Source organism: Odontesthes bonariensis, chromosome 18 (genome assembly GCF_027942865.1).
Source record: "Odontesthes bonariensis isolate fOdoBon6 chromosome 18, fOdoBon6.hap1, whole genome shotgun sequence".
NCBI lineage: Eukaryota > Metazoa > Chordata > Actinopteri > Atheriniformes > Atherinopsidae > Odontesthes > Odontesthes bonariensis.
This window is the reverse complement of record NC_134523.1, coordinates 24,308,332-24,322,482: the sequence shown is the minus strand read 5'-3', so window position 1 is coordinate 24,322,482 and position 14,151 is coordinate 24,308,332. Positions and strand designations below refer to the sequence as shown.

Below are 14,151 nucleotides of genomic sequence, written 5' to 3'. Positions count from 1 at the left end.
CAGGCGGGCTCACTGTTCCTGCCGCAGCCCAGGAGGGCTCACTGTTCCTGCCGCAGCCCAGGCGGGCTCACTGTTCCTGCCGCAGCCCAGGAGGGCTCACTGTTCCTGCCGCAGCCCAGGAGGGCTCACTGTTCCTGCCGCAGCCCAGGAGGGCTCACTGTTCCTGCCGCAGCCCAGGAGGGCTCACTGTTCCTGCCGCAGCCCAGGAGGGCTCACTGTTCCTGCCGCAGCCCAGGAGGGCTCACTGTTCCTGCCGCAGCCCAGGAGGGCTCACTCTCTCTTTCTCTCTGTCCACAGGCAGCCCAGGCGAGCTCCCTCTCCCTTTCTCTCTCTCTCTGCAGGCAGCCCAGGCGGGCTTAATCTACTGCAGCCCAGGAGGGCTCACTGTTCCTGCCGCAGCCCAGGTGGGCTCACTCCCCCTTTTACTCTCTCTCTCCGCAGGGAGCCCAGGTGGGATCTCTCTCTCTCTCTCTGCAGGCAGCCCAGACGGGTTCTATCCACGGCAGCCAGGCGGGCTCACTCTCACGTTCTCTCTCCTCAGGCAGCCCAGGCGGGCTCAATCTGCTGCAGCCAGGCGGGCTCACTCTTACGTTCGCTCTCTCCGCAGGCAGCCCAGGTGGGCTCAATCCACGGCAGCCGGGCGGGCTCACTCCTACGTTCTCTCTCTCCTCAGGCAGCCCAGGCGGGCTCAGTCTGCTGCAGCCCAGGCGGGTTTAATCTCCCTTTCTCTTTCTCCTCAGGCGGGCTCAAATCTACTGCAGCCCTGGCGGGCTCAATCTACTGCAGCCAGGCGGGCTCACTCTTACATTCTCTCTCTCCGCAGGCAGCCCAGGCGGGCTCAATCTGCTGCAGCCCAGGCGGGCTCAATCTGCTGCAGCCCAGGCGGGCTCAATCTACTGCAGCCAGGCGGGCTCACTCTTACGTTCGCTCTCTCCGCAGGCAGCCCAGGTGGGCTCAATCCACGGCAGCCGGGCGGGCTCACTCCTACGTTCTCTCTCTCCTCAGGCGGGCTCAGTCTGCTGCAGCCCAGGCGGGTTTAATCTCCCTTTCTCTTTCTCCTCAGGCGGGCTCAAATCTACTGCAGCCCAGGCGGGCTCAAATCTACTGCAGCCCAGGCGGGCTCAAATCTACTGCAGCCCAGGCGCGCTCAATCTACTGCAGCCAGGCGGGCTCACTCTTACGTTCGCTCTCTCCGCAGGCAGCCCAGGTGGGCTCAATCCACGGCAGCCGGGCGGGCTCACTCCTACGTTCTCTCTCTCCTCAGGCGGGCTCAGTCTGCTGCAGCCCAGGCGGGTTTAATCTCCCTTTCTCTTTCTCCTCAGGCGGGCTCAAATCTACTGCAGCCCTGGCGGGCTCAATCTACTGCAGCCAGGCGGGCTCACTCTTACATTCTCTCTCTCTCCGCAGGCAGCCCAGGCGGGCTCAATCTGCTGCAGCCCAGGCGGGCTCAATCTGCTGCAGCCCAGGCGGGCTCACTCTCACGTTCTCTCTCCTCAGGCAGCCCAGGCGGGCTCACTCTCACGTTCTCTCTCCTCAGGCAGCCCAGGCGGGCTCAATCTCACGTTCTCTCTCTCCGCAGGCAGCCCAGGTGGGCTCAATCCACGGCAGCCAGGTGGGCTCACTCTTACGTTCTCTCTCTCCTCAGGCAGCCCAGGCGGGCTCAGTCTGCTGCAGCCCAGGCGGGTTTAATCTCCCTTTCTCTTTCTCCTCAGGCAGCCCAGGCGGGCTCAAATCTGCTGCAGCCCAGGCGGGCTCAAATCTGCTGCAGCCCAGGCGGGCTCAATCTGCTGCAGCCCAGGCGGGCTCACTCTTACGTTCTCTCTCTCCGCAGGCAGCCCAGGTGGGCTCAATCCACGGCAGTCAGGCGGGCTCACTCTTACGTTCTCTCTCTCCTCAGGCAGCCCAGGCGGGCTCAGTCTGCTGCAGCCCAGGCGGGCTCAGTCTGCTGCAGCCCAGGCGGGTTTAATCTCCCTTTCTCTTTCTCCTCAGGCAGCCCTGGCGGGCTCAAATCTACTGCAGCCCAGGCGGGCTCAAATCTGCTGCAGCCCAGGCGGGCTCAGAATACCGCAGCCAGGCGGGCTCACTCTCTCGTTCTTTCTCTCCTCAGGCAGCCCAGGCAGTCTCAGTCTACCGCAGCCTAGGCGGGATCACTCTCCCGTTCTCTCTCTCCTCAGGCAGCCCAGGCGGGCTCTCTTCTTTTTTTGGAGGGTGGGCAACTCTTCTCACAGGCTCCTTCCTCACCTTGCAGCCAGTCCCTCACCAGCTCGGCCCCGGCTCAGTTTTTGGGGGGAAGATATTCAGCATCTATCTCCCTATGCCGGACTTGCAAGCTCACAGCGGTTCAGCTTGCATGTCCTCCGCCGGGGCCCGAGCGCCAAAGAAATATTGACAATAAACCTTGCAATTGTCTCCTATCTCTCTGTCTGAGTCTCTCCAGGTTGAAATGTCCGAGGGCAGAAGGCTTCCCGGTGGAGTTGTTTTAAGTGCTGAAAGGAGAAAAAGATAAAAACCCAAGCCTGCTCTGCGTGGATGATGAGATATTATCAGAAATACCAGCGCTGAGATTGGAACAGATGTTGCCTTCCATTGTGGATGCAGATCAGACAGGTTTCAACACAGGACGTGTATTTGACATAATTCACTATTTTAGCTCTAATAAAAATCCTGGGGCAGATGTTTCCCCGGACGCTGAAAAGGCCTTTGATAGAACTGATTGGGAATATTTGTTTGAAGTGATGAAAATATTTGGTTTTGGACTAATTTCTTGGGATGGATTAAACTGTTGTATAAATCAAATGGCCTCTAGTCTGCTCCCTTCAGCTTAAGGAGGGAAGCCCATCGTCCCCTCTTCTGTTTGCTCTAACCATCGAAGCTTTAGCTGTGGCTATTAGACATATCCCACATATTCAAGGATTATCAACTGGAACAGATGAACATAGTTTTGTAATATGCAGATGATATCCTGACACTAACAGAACCAGCAGAGTCATTACCAATGCTGATTGATTGTATGAAAGGCTTTGGATCAATATCTGGATTTAAGGTCTGAAATAATGACATTTCGCTGGGCCCCAACAGGATTTGTATATCTGGGAGTTAAAATTGCTCCCAAACTTGCTCAGCTTTATGCAGAAGATATTCCTGGTTTAATAAGAAACACTAAAGGAAATTTAACACGATAGAAGAACCTTCCTGTATCATTTTTAGGTAGAATTAACCTCATTAAGATGACAGTCCTTCCAGAAATGACATACCCTACATCCATGCTGTTTGTTATTTTCAAGTCTGAGGATCTTAAAGCTATTAATAAACTGATTTTATTGACCTTATTTGGGCAGGAAGACTAAAATCAAGCTGCACATACAAGTACAGCTGCAAAAATTTGAATTATCATGAAAAAGTTTTTGTCACTGATTTCAGAAAGTGAAACTCATATAGATTCATTACAGAGTGAAATATTTAAGGCTTTTATTTTGTGTAGTTTTGATGATTATTGCTTAAAGATCATGAAAACACCAAATTCAATATTCTAATTCAAATGAGAATATTACATAAGATCAATTAAAAAAGGGATATTTTAAACAGAAATGTCAGGCTGCTGGACAGTATGATCATCTCTATGCACCCAACTCTTGGTTGGGCCTCCTTTTGCATGAATTACTGCAGCGATGCAGCGTGACAGGGAGGCGATCAGCCTGTGGCGCTGCTGAGGTGTAATGGCAGCTCAGGTTGCTTTGATAGCGGCTTCAGGTCATCTGCATCGTTGGGTCTGGGGTCTCATCTTCCTCTTGACTATAGCCCATCGAGTCGCTATGGGGTTCGGGTCAGGCGAATTTGCTGGCCAATCACAGTCACACCATGCCAGAGGTGGGACCAAGTCACAAGTTAGTCTCAAGTCTTTGCCCTCAAGTCCCGAGTCAAGACCGATAAGTCTCAAGTCCCAAGTCCTACGTTTCAGTTTCGTATCCTTTTAACAACAGAGAAATAATATTTACACAGATCATTTATGCTTTTAAGATCTGTATTTATTTATCAAATCTTTTTTTGCAAGAACATTGTTCAAACATTTGAAATAAACAAATGCGAATGTAATTTCCTCAGAAAGTGCTGACATTGTGTTTCCGTAGCTTATTGCACTATAACTAGTTGCACAGCAGTTTCTGTCCTGTATTGTATTGATCTCATATAATCAAATATTTTCAGTCTTTTTAACTCCTTTCAAAACCCAAGTGTAACCTTAACCTTTTCAAACACTTTATAAAATATATCCTCTCTCCCAAAAAAAAATATCTGCACTCTATTAAACTGTCCTAACTCTCCCAAAGTGTTCATCTCCATCACAAAATATCCTTAGGTTTGCAAAACAGTCTTTTTAGTTTTCAAACATTTTCTCCAAAACTGTCTTCTTCACATCCTGAACAAATCCACACTTTCCAAAAACTCTCCTTCCACTCCTGCATGTTCACATCCTCTGCTACGGCCCTGACAGAATTAGAAACACACAAACATAAATCTATATGTAATATATTCACGCCATCCATAGAGAGACTTTTCTATAATGCTAAGAACGCTTTCGGGAAACCCGGCCAATATTCGTACTGCTTTACCTTGCCATCAAACTAGCCTGTGGCTAGCTTCCTCTTCATTGGTTGTCCTGTAATTTGATTGGTTGGATGCTGTCAGATCAAAACACTGGGATCTAATTTGACTGGATATTGTGCCGACAGCGCGCTGGCTCTCTCTCTCTCTCACACACACACACCGATGCACACGTGCAAATAGAGATAGAGCATCCATGTCAACATACTTTTTAATCTTTGGGTTTGGGGAAAGTAGCAAGTTTTTTCAAGTCAAAAAGGATCAAGTCCAAGTGAAATCATGAGTCACTGATGTTAAAGGAGCCATATTTTACCTATTTAAACAATTTAGAATTGGTCTATGTGCTATACAAAACATGTTCATGAAGTTCTTTGCATAAAATCACTCTCACATAAAGAGATTTCACCAGCTCTATTCTTGCCAGTTTCAGTCTCTCCCAAATTGAGCCGTTTAAAGGGCTCTGTCACTTTTATGCAAATAAGCTGTTGCTGGCCACGCCCCGCCCCGCTCATGAGAAGCCTCTGGCTGCATGTACTGTTTACCCTTTTGTTTTGAGGGTCCAAAAGGTACATATATGTACTCAAGTGGTAAAAGGTACATATATGTAGGACTGGGCGATTAATCGAGTTTTACGATTTCTCGAGATGTTTTATGAAATCGAGAAAGATTTTGACATATCGAATTTCTCGAGTTAATGCTGTCTAACCTAAATTAACAAGATTTCGCCACTCTGATTTTCCTTCTGTGCCGTGGAGCTGTCCGCTCCCAGTGTTTCCCACACATAGCCTAGACTAATTCGTGGCGGTGCGCCACAGATTCAACACTGGCCGCCACATATTGCGTTTCGTTATTATTATTTTTTTTAACGCTATTTTAAAAAATAAAGCTGCATTTCCTTTCCCTTCTCTCCCTCCGTCTCTCTGTCCCTCGCGTCTCTCTCGCATAGCCTACACACACACAGCCCCCACTGCACGAAAAGAGGGATTTGTGTCACTGTGGACGGCAGTGAACATCCGCGAATTTGCCTAATTTTCGGGCGCACCTGGGCGCTTGCAGGCAGACAAACTTTAAGTTTGGTGAGCGAGAAAATCGTCGGAAACTAACCCGACTCGCGGCGGGCTCTCACAGCGGGGTGCTAATGGCTCAGCGATTAGCAACCCGCTGTGAGAGTGCCTGGACCTCTCACTGGCCTCGCTGGTATTGGACGAAAAAGGCACGTGATTACATAAAAAAGCTCCTGTAAAGCTGACCGCCCATTGGCCAATAAGGTTAATATATGCATACTTTATATGGGCATATCACTCAGCAATTATGATTAATAATTTTGATTATGATTACTAATATTCCTGGGATGTTTGTGTACTTCATATATTCACGTCATTCTTATAAGCTGCACTATGAATAGGCTAATGCAGGCATGAATGACGTGAATCTATTGAGGAAATGAAAAAGGAAACTTTTTTTTTTAAAGCGCTTTTATTGCCACACCACACAATGTACATAGCTTACATTGTAATAAGAACCATATTGATAATAAAGAATTGAAAACTATATACACACACACTGCTGTAGCCTACAATATACACACTAAGCCTAAACGCCGCCGTTTGGAATCCGCATTCTTCGCATTACTCCGGTCCCTGCAGGGTCTGCGGGAGTTGTCAGACGTCCTCATCCTGGATCAGAAGCTGGCTTCTGGGAGCTGTTGGAATAACCAATAAATAATCAAAACATAGTCTATCCATGCACAGCATATTGACAACTTGTCTATAAAGTAACAACAGTCATATTGACAGCGTATATGTTCTTACTCTCTTTCACTCTTCTGTGGTGAGACTGTGAGTATTTCGGGTTGGCTTCAAGACGCGCCTGTAGCACAGCACACAGGTCCGTCACGCAGCTAAAACAAACAAGAGGAATGAATAAAATGACCAGTGCTTAAAAGTGTCAGTGCCAGCCGTGGTAAAAGTCAGCGCCGCTCACCCTCGATAGTGTCGCCGTCTACCTCTCTGAAGTTCGGACTGTTTGACCTGTTTTCATCCATATTGTGAGGTGACAGTAGCCTGTAAAAACAACAGGCCTATGGTTAATAAAAAAAAACTGCATTGACGTAACGTAACATCGGGTCCAACTCAACTAGATATTGGGAGAACATTCACTTATTCTTACCCTTGACCTGGATTATAATGCCACGGTGAGTTATGCAGGCGGCGAGCTGCTTCCTATAAATTGAAAACACGAAATTTATTTTTTTAAATAAAGCAACTCACACTGGTTTTCACGTGATGGACACAATTAAGTTGAGTTTAGCCTAAAGCCACAGTCAATAACCTACTCTTACCGCGATTTTCGGATTCTGTATCCGCCTTCTCTTGCGCTCTTCAACTTCTCTGGAATGTAACTCCAGTCCGTTCTCGACGGCCATCTTGCCTCCAACCTAGCGAATCTCTGGTCGATTCCCTCCAGAACCCTCTCCACGACCGTATCCACAGTGCTGGCCACCATACGAGACATCCCGGTCATAGCATTCAACAGGACTTTCATTTTATCTGCCTGTAAGCAAGTGAGTAAGTAAGTTTAATATACAGCACATTTAAAATCAGCGAGAACTGTCCCAAGTGCTGTACAGTGTCAACAAGACTAAAATTAAACAATCAAATGGTCATGTGCAAGTAGAAAAAAACACACAAACCTGTAGACCCGCAGAGAGTTGCTGGGGAGTTGAAAGCAAGTCGTCTTCCAGCCATTGTATTCCGCAAACCAGGGCAGTTTTCACAGCACGGGACCTCAGCGATTTCTGTCTGCCTTTCTGCCGCCAGATCTGCTCCTTAAACTTTTTGTTTACGCTGCACGACACAATGTTTCTCATACGTGATTGAACGAGAGCTTATGCGAGCCGTTAAGCTCCACCAATCATATGCGTATACGTCATTACACGGAATACTCGCGAGACAACCTCCCGTCCTTTTGCTATTTAATGTTGTCTGACCACAGCTGGCAATTTGCACTGTTTTGACACAAAAATGGACTCTGCAAGGACAAAGAAAAGACCTCGGCGATATTGTGACCATTGTGACACCGAATTAAGCCATACACAATAAAACACTGAGCGCACTACTGCACATTATGTATACAGGCCAGATTTCTATATTTTTATTTTATTTAAGAAACCTTTTAGAATATTGCTGTTGCATGCTTATTTTATCTTTATCTTATCTTTATTATTATACATTTGGACATCCAGTGCGGGCAACAAAGAAAAGAATTTCATTGTTCAGGGAAACACGTTTCTAACTGCACATATGACAATAAACCTTTCAATCCTTGAATCTTGCCCACAAAAAGCGGTATTACAAAAGAGAGAAATGGGTCCGGGTTCTTATGGGTTAATACAATAAAGTTCTGTGAGACCAATTATTAACGAAGGAATTATTTTGAAGAATTTTTATTTTTTACCCCCCCCGTGGCCCACCACCACACATTGCCTTCACATCTGTGGGAAACACTGCGCTCCACTATATAACTGTCTACCCTCAGATTTTATGTTTATAATTACAATAAGGCAATATATTTCTTCCTTGGTTTGATAATGTTAAAAATGGTGCACAAGCACTTTGTTACTAGTACCTACCTCTAGGCACTTGGCTGCCTACCTGTTTGCACTTCAATAAAAAAAAACTTTGCTGAATTTGGTGCGATTTTTTTATTTTTATTATTTTTTCCTGCATAGATATCGAGATAGATATCGTATATCGAGATACAGCAAACACTAATCGAGATTATTGTTTTTCTCAAAATCGCCCAGCCCTACATATATGTACCTTTTTTTCTACATGCTGGGGTACAATAGACAGTCTGTGTTAGGCTACTTCAGTATAAGGGTACAAAACTATCCTTCAGAGGGTACTGCCCCAGTGACAAGCCATCATACCCCTAAATGTAAAATTCTGTACTTTATTTATTTATTTTAATGTTTATTTAACAGGGACAGTGCACAACATACAATTGAGTCAGATTATAGCCACAAGGCTAATTTTCATCTGTAGTCCCTGAGAGTTTTCTCAGAGTGTATATTTAAACTATTTTTTTTTTAATTCTTAGATTGTTTTTAAAGTGTTTATAATTGTATAAACATTTTTATTGCTTTATTATGTCTTGCTACTGGATGCTTGAATTTCCTTCGGGATCAATAAAGTATCTATCTATCTATCTATCTATCTATCTATCTATCTATCCCCTATGAATTAAGGCTTCATTTGTTTTCAGTGCAGAGCTTCTGCAGTCTCCAGCCTGACTCACCTGTGGTGCGTTTCTGTAGCTCCAGTCTCTGCCGGTGATATCTCCCGGTGCTTTTCACAGCCACGAACAGGGAGCGCTCCTCCGTGCCGGGCCGCTCTCCTCTCCCGGACCAGCCGCCTGAAATAAGTTGGAAAAACATCCGCGCTCCCAGCAGCCGGCAGCTCCTTCTGGTGTCCGCCACTGAGGACAGCCTCCCGGCCGCCAGCAGACAGGTGACCGCGGCGGCAGCAGCGCGAGGTCCCGCTGAGCTGAAGGCGAGCCTCGGTCCCCCGGCAGGCTTCCACACGTTTTCTCAACAGCGGGACCTCGCGCTGCTGCCGCCGCGGTCAGCTGTCTGCTGGTGGCCGGGAGAGGCTCGTGCTCACTGGGGGACACCAGAAGGAGCTGCCAGCTGCAGGGGGCTCCAGGGAGATGTTTTCTCAACTTATTTCAGGCGGCTGGCCGGGAGAGGAGAGCCGTGAGCGGCCCGGCGCGGAGGAGCGCTCCCCCCTCGGCCCCGGTGGAGCAGCTCACACAGGCTGACCTGTTCGTGGCTGTGAAAACCACCGGGAGATATCACCGGCAGAGACAGTAGCTGCTGCTGGACACCTGGGTCTCCAGAAACGCACCACAGGTGCAGGCAGCCAACAACACAACACTTCATGTGTGATTTTCCTTTCGTAGCCATGTATGCTCGATAGAGCTGTAACAAAATCCGGGTTATCCGGTTTTCAACCCGGATAAATACGTCACCCGGGCAGACCGGATGGTGGCATGCATTTGATCCGCCTTCAAAAAAATAAAAAAATAAATAAAAAAAAAAAATGATCCGCCCAAGTCGAGCCAGACGGCATTTCATTATGTCAACAAATGGCAGTTACAGCGCTCTTGCACCTTGGTCGTGAGAGAAATGATGAAACCGGAATATATATCCCTCTTTAGTTGCCTACTAGGCTACAGTCATTCTCTAGCATGGTGTTCAGTCACACACAGTCACACCAGGGGCGTCACTAGGTTTTAAGGACAGGGGGGGCTAAGCCCCCAGGAGATGCACAGGATGTGAGCGAACGTTTAATTTCACAAACAGCTAACAACATCTTTCGTACAGTACAACAACAAACACAGGAAGTACTGTATGTTTACAGCATTAACAACAACAACAAAAATAAAAAAATCCACATAGTTACAGTGCCGTATTTAACCAATGCTTCTTATTCATGTATTATACAAAACTATGCAAAATATTTATCGTTATTATTACTATTATTATCCACTGAAGATATCATATGTGAATGTGCTCAGCTCTTGTTTCACTGTGTGCATGCGTTAAGTTAGAAACACAGCTGATATTCCAGAAGGAAGTCCCCCCATAAAATTCCAAGACTGTCTGCATCACAAATGACTCTATCCTGTGACTCACCTTTCCAGTAGAGCTCTCTCCCCTCTCACTCTCTCTGCTCCTCTGCCCTGACTCCTATAGGTCAATAGGGGTGGTGATGTGATTATCATTAGTATATTATTATTACTATTATTATCATCATTCTTATTGTCATTATTATCCACATAATCATACGTGAATGAGTTCCTGTATGTTCTGACTCCTGTTTCATTGTGTGTATCTGGAGCTGATGCTCCAGAAGGAAGTCACCCCAAAGATAGTATATGGTAAAAAAAAAAAAAAAAAGACTGCTAACTCTATAAACAACCAGGACCTTCACAGTGCATTTCAGATTAACTAGTTAGCTATGTAGCAGCGTTCTTTTACAGCTAAATGTAACTTTTGACTGCAAAACAACTAAGGTAAGTGCACAGAGATCTTCTTCAGCACACAACACACGCTGTCTCTTGTACAGGGGGCTCTTTGCAAGGCGCAAGCCCGGTTTTTATTTGTCAAACAGGGAGCATTTCGTTCATTAGTTACATGGGACTTTCTGTTGTTAGCTGGGGGGCTGGAGCTACCTAATTGTCACCAACAGCAGTGATGAATACTTACTCTCTTGAAAAAATTTCGTATATCCATTTTTTGGTTCTGTGTGCTCCGCTCCCGGTACACATGCTGCAGGTACCCAGGTGCCGAGACCAGCGCAACCTAGGTTGCAGGGAAAACGTGGACTGGATTTCAGTGACGTGGGCGTGCTCTATGAACAAGTGGAATGGATTGGATAACGACGCACTGACCCTGACTCTACCTTTCACTATAGGGAAACTAAGATTTATGATCATATTTAAGTTAATAATGACTGGTTGTATGATTATTTATTTAAACTCATATTCTGGCCACATTATATTGAATTTGTCGGCATTTTTTTGTGAAAAAAAAAAAAAAAAAAAAAAAGTAATAAATGAACATAAAATTATTTAGGGGGGCTGAAGCCCCCCTAAAATAGCCCTAATGACGCCACTGAGTCACACACTGAGTGAATCGAAACCTAACTCCCGCCCCGTTTGTCACGAGCCCGTGAGTGAGCCATGCCCCCTACTGATCCGTCCTGACTTGCGATCCATCCGTTACTTACAGTGAGGGACGAATCCCCGCTGACTCGTGCCACCTGGGTGACTCACGGCCCCACAGCGAAAATCCTTGCTGCCGCGACCGGGCGCTCGCTCGTCAAGTCACGAGGCAGAATTGAAATTTAAAAAGATCCGAGTTGGCATGGATTCGCTACTTGCCCGTCTGACCGCTGAGTAACCCAGAGCCAGCGATTCAGCGGTCAGACGGGCAAGTAGCGAATCCATAGCCTGGGTGCCAGCCGAACTTAGCCCCGCCCATAAAAGTTTTGGTCGGGAAGTTCGGTCTGGCTCTGCTCAGTTGGGAAATCATTATGCCCGACCAAGAATTGGTCGGACCAATTAGATTGCCAGGGCGGGCTTTATACGATGATGGACAGATGATCAACAGGGACATTATCGACTACGTCACTAAAGAGCTGAACATGGCTGCTGCTGGAGAGCTAGGGTGTGTAGATTCTGCCATCGAGTCTGTTCTACAGGATCTCCACATTGCATTCATTTTGAAAGACGAACAGAGGAACGCGATAAAGGCTTTTATCGATAGAAAATATGTTTTTGCCGTCCTTCCAACAACAAGTGTGTGTTGCTTAAACTACGTCACATACTATGTTGCTCTGATTGGTTGTAGGTCTATCCAATTGAGCGAAGAGGCATTTTTTCTCCTGGTTCGGTTGAAACATAGCCTGGCGACGCCATCCTACATACTTCCGCCCAAAGATTTTGGCTCCGCACATAGTCTGGCCAAATCCCCCTACCTCGGTTCGCTCAGTGTTTTGCCAATCAGCAAACAGTTGCGAGTGGTGACGCAGAACTCACGCGCGGAGTCCATTGTAGTCCATATAATTGTAGTTCAACCGCAGCGGAAATAAACATGGCGACGGAAGAACGCTAGAAGCTGTCCATGAAGTTGTCTCAACTCTGGAGATCATTACACAATTAAAACGAGAGCAAGAGGAATGCCTCTTCAATTTTGTTAGTGGCAAGGATGTCGTAGCTCTCCTTCCAACTGGCTTTGGGAAAAGTTTGATTTATCAAATGGTACCGGTATAATGAAAGCGGATGTGGGAAGCGTGATTCGCGAGCTAGAGCCTCGCGAGAGTAAGCATGAACCTCGGCGCATAACCAACGTCATTTCTAAACATTACTGATTGGTTAGGGGAACTCTGTTACTCCAATGAATTTAAGTTGCTGGGTAAGGTCCCGCCCTCCATGGAAACGGATTCCTCTTGGGTTTTCCCAGACTGTTTGACAGAGTCAACAGTCGGCTTTCGCCCAGGCTAGTTGAAACACGCCCCATACTCAAAACTCTATTGAGCGGTATCAGACTCACATTCTGACTAGAATCGTGAATATGACGTAGTCAGGCTAGCGAATCCATGCCAACTCGGAGCTTTTTAAGTTTCGATTCTGCCGGCAGCAAGGATTGTCGTCAACCCCTCTGACTGCTGAAGCCTCTGTACCTCGCTACAGGCTCGGTAAGCGTGGCTTCATGCATCTTGTACAGTCGTTGAAAAATAATCATTTAGTGATATAGGGAGGGCAAGATCATTCCATGTTGTTTACTTGTAGGTCTAAACTCAGCATTGCCTCACCTAATGCTACTGAGGTGTATGGACTCACAGGCAAAATGGGGCCCAAGGCACATGAGGAAATCTGAACGGAGTTCATTGAGTCCACAGACAAAATGGACGAACCGGAGTTTAATGAGTCCACAGCTGGTTAATTTCAAGACGCCTCCGCGCGTCTCCGTGCAAGACACTGAGATACACTGAAAAATAAGCCCTTGCATTACCAAATAAGGTAGATTTGATATGAGACATTCGTACAGTCAGACCATCTCTCTTGGCTTAACGCCTGGACAAGTGGCCTTGAAAAACCTTTAAAGAGTGAGGACTTTCTCTCCAAGAGCAGAAAGGATTTCATAGGGCTATTGGACACAGACTTTCTCCAGAAGATGCATCTTTCTGTAAATTAGACACGAACCTGACGACAGAAATAAAGATTTCTTTTGTTCGACTGAGTTCTTGTCAGCAGACTCCTTCATCACTCACTTCTGTACCGGTTCGGCGATTCTCCTCTCTATCGAATTCACTTCATTTTGGCGTCACGAACATTGGCTTTGCTCTGCGATCCGGCTGTCGTCTGTCCCCCCGGGGAGCTGTGTGCTCTGAGGCCGGCTAACGGTGAGTTGTTTTTTTCTCTCTCACCTTCTCATGGGGAGCAGCTGCACGGGAGGCTGGATGACTGTCGTTTTGCGAGTGGGCAGGCTTAGAACCTGTACGAGGAGGGGTCGCCTACGGTTATCAGTGAGTGGGGAAGAATCTGTCTAAATTGTTAAGGTTGTTATAAATAGTGAAGTTGATGAAGTACATTTTAACAGGACTGTGAGTTGCTGTTATTACGCAATGGATTTTGAACTGTTGAACATAGGCCCACCCCGCGTCGCTGCCAAGTGGGTAAGGCTAGGCGTCCACTATTCCGGCACGTCAATTTAACTCGCCGGATTGGATGCCTAGTTGTCGCCGTGTTGCTACTACAGTGGGTGTGTGGGGCGTGTAGAATGGCTCCGGGGGAAAGTAAATAACTTGTGATTTTAACCAACCGAAGTTTCTCCCTCTAAAAATTTGAGTTTTGGAGGGAAATTAATGTGTATAAATCGTCAGCAATGGAACATTATTTCATATTGTACCATGGATCCGGATCTCCGAGCGAGGAGAGCTGCTATTGAGCTGCTGCTGCTGCTGCGACACAGGAGAACACATG

At 46.9% G+C, this 14,151-nt stretch overlaps 1 long non-coding RNA gene across 1 annotated transcript; it reads right to left on the bottom strand.

Annotated features, from left to right (window-relative positions):
- Positions 1 to 6,226: 6,226 nt before the first annotated feature.
- LOC142368096 (uncharacterized) lies at positions 6,227 to 6,600 on the bottom strand. The gene is made up of 3 exons (XR_012767253.1): positions 6,583 to 6,600; positions 6,411 to 6,499; positions 6,227 to 6,301 (listed from the first exon to the last, which is right to left on the bottom strand). It is a non-coding gene; the product is annotated as an uncharacterized LOC142368096 (long non-coding RNA).
- Positions 6,601 to 14,151: the final 7,551 nt, after the last annotated feature.